Genomic DNA, 12279 nt, shown 5'->3' with positions numbered 1-12279 from the left:
ACATTGTGGACACGACGGCGATGGCCCTGGCGGCGCCCGTGTGGACTCAGTGCTCGGCGACCTCCGTGATGCGGGCCGGGACGTTCCGGAGGTGTGCGGCGACGGTACTCCCCCTCGCGTTCACCAAGTCTATGGCGACTCGGGAGGCTTCCAGGAGGGTCTAGACCTGTGTCTCCAAGTCTGGGAGAAGAAAAGGTTAGAGTAAAAACTTGGAGAAGATCACTAAAGAAGACATGGCCGGAAAACTTACTTGCGACCTTGGTGTCGGCGTTGGTGAGCCGGCCGCGGATGACGACCTGGTCCATCTGCACTCGATCGAGGTCACGGTGGGCTTCGGCGAGTTGGCGGAGGAGGTCACGGATGTAGCCTTGGGTACCCTCGTCCAGGGTCTGGAAGTTGATCGGGAGCTCAACGGCGGCGTCTCTGCAGAGATGAGAAGGTGGTCAGGATCAGATCTGAGATGCGGCATTGACAAAAAGAATGAGGTCTTACCCAAGGCGTGGACGAAGCGGTGGAGGGGCGCTGGAAGAACCCTCGCCGGCACGCTTGTTGCTGGCCATTTGCTCAGAAGAAGAAGGAGATGCTAGGGTTTTTGGAGGGCTTGAGAAAGAAGAAGGCAAAGAAAGCTCTGGCCGATGAAGAAACTATAGTGCCGAAGGGGTGATTTATAGCCCGAGATGGGGGAGATGAATCGGTTGCGTGCCGATGAAGAAACTATAGTGCCGAAGGGGTGATTTATAGCTCTGGCCGATGAAGAAACTATAGTACCTATTGATTTAATTAGGGGTGTGCGAGTAAAAAGACGGAATATGAATCAACAGATTCCCGTTGTGCGGATGGGAAGGAGGAAGGTTGAGGGCAAAGAAGAGATTTTCGTTTGCCACCCGCACGGGAAGCGAGACGGCAGTAAGTGAAAGGACCGTTCGGCAGCGTAATCATGACAATGCTTAATTTCAAAGTAAAAGGACATTTTACTCCGAAATTAGGGGGCATGTGTTGACACCAGATTTTGGCATGTGTCAAGGAGGAGTGTTGCGAAGGAGAAAATGTTCTGCATTGTACGATCAGTGGATTTGGAGAGGTGATCGTGTGCCACAGTCAAAGATCTTGCTGACCGAAGAGGGGGAAGTTGACCAGATATTTTGGCTTCAGTTTGGCAAGAGTTATCTTATTTTTAGAATATTTTTTGGTCCTTAAGATAGAATTGTGTTTTGTCATAATCGGCTAGGATTGTGTTAGCGTGGGGTATAAATATGACCCCCTGACTATTGTAAAGATTGATAACATCCAACAAACACAAATTTACTCTACTTGCAATTTACTTTCTTGTCGGCGACTTCGCCATCTTTTTTTTTGCGAGTTCTTTCAAGTTGATCAAGGACGCCTCACATTCGAGCGACTTGGTTTGCTGGTAAGTCTTCGTTTACCGAGTAAATCTGAGCTTTAGCTTCCGGGCACATCGTTGTGGCTTCGTTCAGATCTATTCAAAAATTTACCGAATTTATCTAAGCTTTGATCTCGGGCGCATCATTGTTTTCTCGTTTACATTCATTCACAAACTACTCGGCTTAGTGATCCGTTTAATCGGTTGTAGGCTCCTTGTTTATCACGATAAATCTTGTAAAGCCGATTAGATTTGATCATAAGCTTAGCTTTGTCCAGATCCATACATTCGTGGGTTTGTACACTATTACCTGGCACGTGTCGGCTTTAGATCTAGCCGTCTAGTTGCTTATCAGCATTGGCAGCTCATTGCCGATCCCTTGTAGATCGCTCTTATTACACGCTTATCATACCCGATCTATTGTCGTCTTCTGTATCGGCAGGGCCTTGCCGATACCCCGCTTAAGAGTGATTTGGAAATCCAGCCGATACACTCTTAAATTTGACGATTTGTTGTTTCCTTGTCAATTTACAGGTCAAATTGACTGGCACGCCTTGGTTCAAATTAAGTGCAGTCCGGGCTTGGCGTACAGGGCTCTTGGGCTTGGTGTGTTATCATCTCGCATCAACACATAAAGGGAAGCATTCCAGACAACTAAGCTTAAATGTTACCTTAACATGCCATGAGTAGTGTTTTGGGTCCAGGCTTATCATGAAGTTGTCCTCATCCCACAGTGCTCCACTCAACTCTTTCAGTCTGCATATCTTGACCCGTCTTGCCCTCCACTTGCGGAGATGATTGTACACCTGAGTCCCAGTCACATCTTGACCCATGAACTCTGTCAGATCTGTAGCTAGCTTGTTTAGGTCGACATCCTTGAAGCCTTTGTCTGTCTTAACACCTTCAGCAACTAGATCAATGAACCGATGCAGCACAAATCCAGACATGGCATTGGTCCACTGTAGCCTAGGATGGGCACCATTGCCATTCCCTGCATTGCCTTCCACACCCCCAGGTACCTCTTGCACCTCATCAACCAGATTAGCCATGGCTACTCAAGTTTATTGAAAATGCCTAATTGTGAATTAATACATAAAATTTTGAACTATACCAATGTGTAGAGCATCATTGAAAGTATCATTGCATGGGAGTAAAACATGAATCACAGATGGAACATGCAAATGGTCTCAGTACATAGCATTCATACATGAATCAAATTAAACATGCACACCACAAGTCACCACTACAAATTCAAAGTACACATAATAGAGGATGACAGATGGAAGGCAAAGGTAACTTAATATGGTGTCAGTTCCTAACTTCAGCCCTATTCTACCACATCTACCAGGCCCAAGCGTCTCTCTTTGCTACCCAAGTTGCATTGTCCATCTCATGGTCTTGGGCTGCTGAAGCATTACTAGGATTTGGATTCCATTCATCCTCTTCAGGAAAATGCTCATCCATTCCATGCCTCAGTATCCAGTTGTGCAGGATACAACAGGCAAGAACAAGCTTTACTTGGGTCTTGTAAGGATGGAAAAGTTTGTTGTACAGGATCTTGAACCTATTCTTTAGTGCACCAAAAGCTCTCTCCACTGTCACCCTTAAGGATGAGTTCTTTAGGTTAAATAGCTCTCTTGGATTTTGAGGGCTTCTAGCACCATACTCTCTTAAATGGTACCTTGTGCCTCTGTAAGGTGGCAGGAAACTAAGATCAGTACAACAATGGGTGATGTGCCTAAGTGCTATGGGGACAGGCTTTTACTTTGAGGAACTTTGAGGCCATCTTCCCTCTGAATGGCATTAGGCAAGATTAGAGCATAATGGGATGAGCCTTCCCAACCATCTAGGATATCTGTATATCTAAGATCAAAATCCATAGTAGCTAAGACATTCTGGGTGGTGGTGTACTTCCTTCCTAAGAAAGCAGCTCTTGCTTTGGCAGGGACCGTAGCCAGCACATGAGTGCCATCAATTGCACCCACACAATCCTACAGCATTGGCCAACAAATTAGCTAACATATACAACCTCTAAATGTACTTGAAACATGCTAATAGTGTGTAACCTTGAAGTAGGGATTCCACTGCCGACTGTTCTGTATGCGGGTTGGGACATTGATTGAGGGAGGCAAAATAATTTCAGATCCGAGTTCTCCAACAACATACAAAACCTCTTGGAAGTACATACTGATAGTTTCAACAGATCTATGGAATGAGAACTTGATGCACCTAAACGTCTCATTGTGGCCGACCACATGTAGGAACATTGCCACCTGCTCCTCAATATAACAGGGGATGATGTCTCTCAGGAGGCCCCTGTTGCGGAACAAGTCACACAACTGGAAGAAAGGCAACCTTCTCATCCTAAGCAGCTCAACACATTGGGTATCATTTGAATGGTAGACGGATCTAAGGTTGCTCTAGCACTCCTCTTCCCTAGCACTCAAAGGGCCATAGGTTATAGCCACTACTACAATTCTGGATTTTGCGAGGCACTTGAAAAAGGCCTCTGAGGCGTACACAAAAAGAAAACGCCTCTGTTAATGCCCAGCATTAACAGATGTGTTCATTTCCTATTAACTGAGGCAGTTACCAAAAAATGCCTCAATTAATTGATTAACTGAGGCGGATGTTTTAAAATAAATGCCTCTATTAATAATAATTAACCGAGGCGGTTGTTTTAAGGCGTCTGCCTCAGTTAATCGATTAACTGAGGCGTTTACGCTATAAAGTCCGCCTAAGAAAAAACAGGTCCAGCCCGTTGGCCCAAAAAGCCCAATTGCAAGCACACATATATATAGATAGAGTTAGGGTTTAGATTCATTTCTCTCCCTCTCCCTCTCTCTCCAGTCTTGGCCGCTGGCCTGCGCAGTGCTCCCGCAGGTTGCCGCCCGCCCACCATGCCTGTGCTGCAAGAGAAGAGTTTACCTTCCTCCTCCATCGCATCGACGCCAGTGAGCCGAGGACGCAACCGCCGGCGCCCGGACCCCAACCAGGTAACCGCCGGGAACAGCCCGCCCCCGCCCAGACCCCAACTGCGCTCGCCCAGTCGCCGCTCGCCCGTTCTTGTGTCTCGGATCTGAGCGGGCTCTCCTCACATTGTGTTGCGTTGTGCGTGTAGCTAGAGCGAAGCGGGAGAAGGATGGACCAGTACCAGAGGGTGGAGAAGCCCAGGGAGGAGGCGCCCATCAAGGAGAATGAGATCCGCATCACCACGTAGGGGAGGATGCGCAACTACATCACCTACGGCACAGGCTGCTCCTCCTCCTCGCCGCCGGGCACGGGCTTCTCCTCCTCCTCCTCGCCGCCGGCCACGGGCCACCTTGTAGGATCAAGAACACCGACTAGAGGGGGGTGAATAGGTGGTTTAAAAACTAAAACCACAAACACTAGAGAAATTTAATTAGTAACAAAGGAAAGCCCTATGTCTACACTAACTCTAGTTTGGGTTTGCAATCTAGGGTGACAATGTACAACACAAACCCTAGTAAAGTAAATTGCTCAAAGTAAAAGCAAAAATTAAAGTGAGCAAGAGAAGTAACCGAGCTTGACACAAGAATTTATCCCGTGGTGTCGATGACTTGCCGGTCACCCCTAATCCACATTTAGGTGGATTCCAAGAATCAACCGCTCCTCTATGAAGAACCTCTTGATCTTGAGCCGGCTTGAATCAAGGAACCGCTCTACACCTCGATTCCACTAGAGTTGCTCTTCACCACTCCGGTGAGGCGAGCACAAAATCTCTCACAACCGAAATCGAGGCTCCTCAACAACCTCCTTGGAGGTGCTCCACGAAATCCTCTTCTCCAAGCCGTCTAGGGAGCGGCAATTCCCAAGAGTAACAAGTTGATGACGCTTGCTTGAAGTTTCCCTAGTGCCACAAAGCTCAAACTCTTGATGCAATGCACTAGGATGCTCTCACACTCTCAAGAATGCAATCTCTAAGCAAGTGTGTGTGAGAGAGGGGTGGCTTAGCTCTATAGCATCAAGAATGTAGTCCAAATGGCCAAGAGAACCTCCCAATGACCGGGCATTGGGTATATATAGCCATCCCCTCAAAAACTAGCCATTGCACTATTTTTTGCGAAATCGCAGACCGTCCATGGTTCAAAAACCGGACTGTCTGCTGTTATAAACTAGTGAGTCAGAGTGCAATGATTGTGTGTCAGAACTAGCCGTTGGAGCCCTGGCGGACCGTCCGCGCCCCAGGGGCAGACCGTCCGCGGTTAAAAGATCTAACCCACCAGAGACAAACATTGTCTATGGTACAAATTGAAATTAGCCGGCGGACCATCCGCGCCCCAGGGGCGGACCGTCCGCCGTTCAACCTTGAAAACCAACAGAGACCAAAACGTCTCTGGTGCAAATTGTCAATTAGCCGGCGGACCGTCCGCGCCCCAGGGGTAGACCGTCCGCCACTCAGAACAACAGTCCAACTAGAGAAACACCCTCTTTGGTACAAAGTCGAGTTAAAGGGGTGGACCATCCACGCCCCATGGGCGGGTCTGCCCTTCATTTTACAGCCCACACCAGAGACAACATCGTCTCTGGTACATGATTCAAAAGGTACAGTGGACCGTCCGCGCCCCATGGGTGGACTGTCCGCACTTAGTCAGTAAGTTCTCAATCTTTAAATCTTTTTCTAACTTTTCAAAACATCATTAGCCCTCATGCATGCATCTAGACATTTTGAGCAAAATGGCACTAAAGACCCGTCAAGCACAAGTACACGACCCCTCTTGATAGTACGGCTATCTATCCAACAAATCCGGTCACTTTTCATCCACTAAATGTTTTGTGACCGGTAAAATGCAAAAGCCCTATTTTATACCTTTGCCTTGAGCTCGAGCTTTGCACATCATCTCGAAAACTCCATATGTTCACAATCAAATCCCTTTCATCCGTGGATCAACCTATGCTCATTATCTCAAATGAAATTATTAATCCACAAACCGTTGTCATTAATTACCAAAACTCGAATTAGGGGCCTAGATGCTTTCACTCCCCATCCTTGCGCACCCTCTCTTGAAGCCCATGGCGTGAGGACTTCTGCCAGGTGAAGCAGATCTTCGCGCGCGGAGGGCGGAGGCCAGCGGCGGCGGCGCACGCAGGCCGCAACTGGCGGCGGGCGGCGCGCGGAGGGCCTGGCCAGCGGCGGGCGGTGCACGGATCCGCGATGGGCTCGCTGGGCCTGTGATGGGCTCGGCGGGCCTGTGGCGGGTTTTATTTGATTAACTGAGGTGTGCACAAGAACGCCTCTGAAAATGGTGTATTAACAGTGACTATAGCTCTGTGGCGTTTCTAAAGAACGCCTCCGAGAATAAAAAATGCACGCCTCTAAAAATAAAAAATATAGTAGTGAGCCGGTCTGGAATTTGCTAGACGCCTAAACCTGACCATGATCGAAGCACAGATCACACAAACCAGTGCTGCCCACCAACAATCAACTTACAGCGCCTAGAACCAACATCATCTTCCATGGCTAAAATGACATAAAATGTGCAACAATTAGAACTTGTAGTGGTGACATTGTGCAACAGAGTTCAATGATTCAATAATAATAGCATGACTGTGACATCCGTAGAAGCGCCACCTAGTGCAACATCTAGCATCCACATCATAGACCATTTGCAAAATACGTATTCAACAGGTCCAGAAGGTAAACAAAATTTATCAATCAAAGGCATGCAGATAAATTGCACAACGGGTAGATCTGAGGGGAGAACAATCAAAAAGTGGAATACAAACAATCAAAACAACCAGATCCGAAATCAAGCCTAAAATATAGTACAAACAAGGCAAGAAAAAAATAATAGCAGGCATGAACAAGATAGGAAATAGGCGAAGAACAAAGGAAGGAAGCGGAGAGGTGCCGCGGACGTAGACCAGCAACCTGCTTCGCCGGGGGTGGAGCGCCCGGACAGAGCTGATCGAGAACGACGATGAGTAGCGACGAGTGGTGCGTGAGTGAGGATAGCGGAGGAGCCTGGATGGCGGCGCGAGCGAAGGACCGAGTGGGAAGCGGACGGAGCGGCAGGAGCCCACTCGAGTGGCCAGCCCAAGTACAAGCCAGGCTGCATTAGCTGACTACGCTTGATTCGGCTGTTCTAGCAATGCAGGCTAAGTGACCACTCAGTAGTGGGCTGCATTGTGCAAACCTGGCTGGGCCCTAAGCCACCCGTCCAAACACGACCTTATAGATGTAGGTTGGTTGTATACGTGCGTGTCTGCATCTATAAATGTAGGTTGGTTGTATACGTGCTTGCTGCATCTGGACTGTACAGTGTTTGGCAGAGAAAAATATCTATCTAAGATTATTCTTAAATAGACATTTCATGTTTATATTTCCAAGGTGCTACACAAGCAAGATGACATTTAACTTATAGTTGAAAATGCTTCACACAATGTACAACTATTGTTCTTTGTTTCCAAGATACAGGTTACATACACTATATAATGTATCTTGAAAAAAGTATATGCAGGACTTTATGGTGACGAAACTTATTACACGTCTCTCTTCATTAATTTTCACCATATCATTGAATTTGTTAATATGACACTCTATTTAATAAGAATGAAATTTCCATTGAGAATGGTCGAGAAAAACAACATTAGCTTGTTTAGTTTACACCCAAACGTACCTAGAAAATTAGTTTCCAAATCATGCAGACTAGTTAGAATATTGGAGCATCCAACATTACCTATGATCCAACACAGTTCTTTTTTTTCTTCAAATTTGCCAAGCACGAGCCCCTCGTTTTAACACCCACACGCGATTAAGCGCTCGAACGTGGATGAATTCGCTTCCATATCTAGGACAGTGAATCAACCTTCCAATGATCTTTCTTTCAAGAGAAGAGAGCTTTACTACTAGAATAGAAAGTGCATTACATTCCTGACACACACACACACACACACACTAAAATGTGCATTACATTCCCAACTACAAAGAGTGCTACGAACTGCCACACTGCCGAGTGTGATTCCGTTTAAGCCAGCTGCGCAAGCTCATGGGCCACACCACTGCTCTCTCTTCCAGGGCCATCCAGGCCGGATCTTGTATTCAAATTCCCCAAATCACCGTGAACTTGTTACGCTAAATCTTGGGCATTAATGCCGGTCATCAATAAACGCAATAGATTAGGAAGGCACGGCTCCTATTCCCATGATACTTTGGCTCGCCATGCTAGGCTCCTCAATTATCAGCTCGTTTTCTACGTCAACACCCTCCAGAGTAAATGCTTTGTACAGGATCCATCACCTTATGGATTTAATGGTTTGGATCGAATGCTTAGGATGGCTGGCTACAGAATAAGTTATTGGCAAAATAGCCAAAATCATCCATGAACTATCGATCTAGTCTCAATTTCGTCCCTCAACTATCAGAAATGTTGCAAAACAAGAAGTTAGTGTTCAATTAGGATTAATAGATAATCATGTAATTAGTAGATAATTACAAAGGGGAAACCACCAACCCGACACCCTTTCCTGTTCGGTGGTATATATATGTAACTCATTCACATCAATGGGATCATCCATTCACAACAATTCATTCTCTCAATTTAATCTTTCATTCCTATTTTCAACACATTATCATGCACTTTGCTATCCAAGGAGCGATTAGCCATGTCGGCGAGAACACAGAACTCGTCAAGTTCAGCATCAAAGAAACTTGGCGAGAACAGAACTCAAACAAGGAAGAGAAGAATAAAAAACTCGACGACTCCTGTACACTTCGGCATCTCGCTGGAAAACAAGAACAAGCCGAGAAACTTCAACTAGTAAGAATGACTTTGTTCATCTTCGTTTCAACGCAACACAAGGAGGAACACAATTCCGTTCTTCGACGATGACGACGACACATCTGTGCGTGTATGGCCGCCCTTGATGGCAGCGGCGCTCACACGGCCGCCATCGGCAGCAGCGGGCACCAACACCCCTAGCCGCACCACCGTCGGACTCGGCGACGGCCTCGCCAATACCCGACAATGACGACACTAGATGTGGCACCCTCGGTGCCCACTCCTCCACCAGGGACGGCGCCGACAACAGCCGCTCCTCCTCCACCCATGACAGCCGCTTCTTCCTCACCCTCAGTGGTTCCCGCGGCCTCGCCCCCGGTGAGTAGTCTCCTCCCCTCCGCCATCGTCGGCCAGTACTGTTCCACCCATGCACCGCCCTCGGCGAGCCGCGATTTCCGCCTGCAGCCGTGGTCGCATCGCGGCCATGCACCACCGTGTTGGGGCTTTCTTTGGCCGGCGGCCAATCTTGACCGGCGCTCGAGGGCGGTGTCACATCTATATTACCGAACGTGTTTTCAATAAAGGGCAGTGTGACTAATTGTGCATAGTAGTTATTACTGAAATTTCTTCAACAAGGGCCAGTTTAGTTGGCAAAATTTTTTGGGCAAAAATTTTTGGCATCTTTTACAACACTAATTAGGAGTATTAAATATAGACTAATTATAAAACTAATTACACAGATGGACGGGAAATTGCGAGGCTGATGAGAAATAGGCCCGATCTTCCGAGAGGCAGAGGTAAATTCAATTGGTGGAGTGTGTGACGTTGGTGATCCAGCTTCTAATCAGCACGATTCGAAGTCAAGCAACCGTTACACCACTGCTCCGTTGGTTATCAACCAAGCACAACTTGATTGACCTCGACGAGAAGGCTTTTCCTGCAAGCGAATCGAAGGACACAAGCAAGAAGATGTAAACACGCAATCTGATATTGCAAATATGGACGAAGCGAATCACAAGAGGGGTTCAAGAACTCAATTCCAAAGGACTAATCGACATAGTGGAGGAGATCAAGAACGGGGGCCCTGGATCAATGTATAAGGACTTGTCACCACAGATACAACAATGCAATGTCTGTTCCTCGGAGGAAAACTCAAGACTAAACAAAACCCAAGTCTAACAGCGGCGGCTACTAAGTTTATGAGCTAGGGGCGACCTAGGGTTGGGGGCAACCAGGAGTAGAGCGCCCAAAACTTGGGCTTAAGGCCTGACAAGATACAAAACCTGAAAAGGCCCAATGGTCACACTGAATGATCCACAAGGCTTATAGAGCTGGGACCAGAACTAAAGGAAGTGTCTCATCGTCACGATTCCAACGCATCTAAGATCACCTCATTCCGACTCCGTATGAGGGAGATATCGCCAAAACCGTGCAGGGGTGTTGGCTGAATCCGATATGAACGTGAAGACCGAGTTGGAGTCGACTTGTAACTTGGAGATGAGGCCGGTTCGTGCACGTCCAGCGTGGCGATGTTCTCATCATCCTCCCCTTCTTGAATTGGAGTCATCCTCGACTCCATCCCATCATCAAACTCCTGCAAAAGGTTAGTGACAGCAGGATGCAAAATATGTGGCATAGGATCATTGTTAATGAAACACATATCCCGACAAAGCATAGTATAACAAGGTGCATCAGGATTATCACATAACGCAGCAGCAGCAGATGTAGTAGCAATATAAACACCATCCTTCAATTTAATTCCATTAGTTTGAGCATTAGAAGAGTCATTACTAGGAGGTGTATTCTTATCATTTGCACTCTTTAAAATGTTTCCTAATATCTGCTGGAGATAAAGGAAGCAAAGTAATCTTTTTTGTTGTTATGCATGAAAGTGTATGTATTAGTTCTACCATGGTGTGCAACATCATTATCAAATTCCCATGGTCGTCCTAACAACAACGAAGATGATTGCATAGGGACAACATCAAAATCAGCATAGTCCCTGTATTTCCCATTCTGCTTTAAGAGCAAGATGGTACAATTGGGAAAAACGAGTCCAGTCTTTGTAATCAATAATATCCTGTATATCACGATTTAAACCACCAAAGAACCTAGCACTAGTATCATCATCATCCTCACGAATACTACAACGTGCTAGACCAATAAGCAATTCCTGATAATATTCCTCTACTCCTTTATCACCTTGTTTTAAATTTTTCAATTTTAAACGTAGATCGCGCTGGTAATAGGGAGGAACAAAACGAGACTTCATGCATTGTTTCAAAACAGGCCAAGTTTGAGGCACAGCAGCAGCATTACCAGCATTGCAAAGATCATTCCACCAAAACAAAGCAAAGCTAGTAAATTCACTAGTAGCAAGTCTAACTCTATGCTCAACAGGAACCAAATGAGAATTAAACTTTTGTTCAACAGCGAGTTCCCAATCTAAATAAGCCTCAGGATCAGTAGTACCAGCAAAAGGAATCATGGTAAATTTAGTTTTAGCAAAAGAATCATTGTTACCACGATTTTGATTACCGCCCATACCTTAACGATTGCACCGAAGACGGTACACATCACGATCCTCATCATCATCAAGGACGACATCCTCATCCTCGTCCTCATCACCATCAGGAGGGTGGCGTCAGTGTCGCTGTCGAGGTGGATGTTGTTCAATATGCTCAAGGCGTGTGACAACTCCATTGATACTGCGCATCATCTCATTGAAGTTCCCGTTGATGTAGGTGCGCTGGTCATCAACAAGTTTCTTAAGTTGATCCTTGGAGATGCATTCATTGAAGTCCATAGGGGACTCCCCTCCTTTACCTGACCCTGTCATGGTTAGAAGACAGCAAAAGACAACACCAAGGTATTATCCCTATCAACTAACAAGTACTAGGTGATGGTGAAAGTGGAGAGCAAAATCTCAAGTGGCTTACTACCGTCTTGCAAGTGTTCTTACCAAAGCCAAATAGGATGGTACAATCTGTTGTTGAGCTGGGTGTAACAGTTGCAAGATGAACCTGCACTGATCGAAGTATATGTGGAGCTATGGGACAGGCACAATATGTAGCAAGGAGTAGCAAATAACGAATGCAGATTAGCAAAGTTCAATAAGTATCCAAAGTGCAAGTCACAATTGCTGGCTAAGAC

The sequence above is a fragment of the Panicum virgatum genome, chromosome 3N, assembly GCF_016808335.1.
Source record: "Panicum virgatum strain AP13 chromosome 3N, P.virgatum_v5, whole genome shotgun sequence".
Taxonomy (NCBI): domain Eukaryota; kingdom Viridiplantae; phylum Streptophyta; class Magnoliopsida; order Poales; family Poaceae; genus Panicum; species Panicum virgatum.
Note: the sequence above shows the minus strand (reverse complement) of the source record.